We start from the raw sequence: 988 nt of genomic DNA on the forward strand, positions 1-988 counted from the left end.
GCAAGTGTGAGTTATTTCAAAAGTCCGTGGAGTACTTAGGGTTCGGAGTAGACAAAGATGGTTTACATCCAACCAAGGGAAAGCTGGATGCAATCAGAAATGCACCCACTCCCAAGAATGTCACTGAACTTTAATCATGTTTGGGTCTTTTGAACTATTATGGGAATTTCCCACCAAATTTGGCTACAGTATTACATCCACTGAATGAACTATTGAAAAAACAGGTCCATTGGAAGTGGTCAGAAGAATGCGATACAGCATTCAAGGAGTGTAAAAGCAAATTGGTAGAGAGCACCATGTTTTTTTTCTTTTTTTTTTCGTTGCCAATCTTTCCAATTCTTTGTCAGATCATCTTGTCAGATTACAAACGCCAGAGGTCACCTTGCACACATCAAGGATCACTCTGCGCCAATGCTCTTAGCCAAAAGGCCTAGAGCCACTGCACCGTTCCTGGAAGTACTGCAATACCAGGTTCATACCATGGAGGTGGGTGTGTGCCCCTCACCCACCTCCGTGGAGGTGGATGGGTCAAGCCACCCCACCCACCTCCTATTTCCAAAAAGCATAGGAGAACCACCTTCCTGATCCAGGGAGAACCACTTTCTGGTCATGGTTACTCCCCTGTCAGGTCAGTTACGCATGATCTTAGCCAAAAGGCCGAGAGAGCACCATGTTAGTTCACTATGATGTATCTAAAGAGATCAAGTTAGCATGTGATGCCTCTCCGTATGGAGTTGGGGCAGTGATCTTTCATGCACTACATAGTGGGGAGGAGGGACCACTTGCTTTTGCTTCACACACTCTCAGTGCCAGTGAGCGTAATTATGCGCAAATCGAAAGGGAAGCTTTGGCTTTCATTTTGGGGGTCAAGAAGTTCCACAGATACTTGAATGGTCATAAGTTTACCATCATTATGGACCATAAGCCCTGACAGCAATCCTCCATCCAAAGTCCCCAGTTCCAACATTAGCTGCAGCCTGAATGCAGA

General features: G+C 45.6%; 1 pseudogene; it reads right to left on the reverse strand.

The window, feature by feature from the left end:
- Positions 1-434: 434 nt before the first annotated feature.
- Positions 435-666, reverse strand: LOC139226070 (U2 spliceosomal RNA; annotated as a pseudogene).
- Positions 667-988: the final 322 nt, after the last annotated feature.

Source organism: Pristiophorus japonicus, chromosome 15 (assembly GCF_044704955.1).
Source record: "Pristiophorus japonicus isolate sPriJap1 chromosome 15, sPriJap1.hap1, whole genome shotgun sequence".
Taxonomy (NCBI): Eukaryota; Metazoa; Chordata; class Chondrichthyes; family Pristiophoridae; genus Pristiophorus; species Pristiophorus japonicus.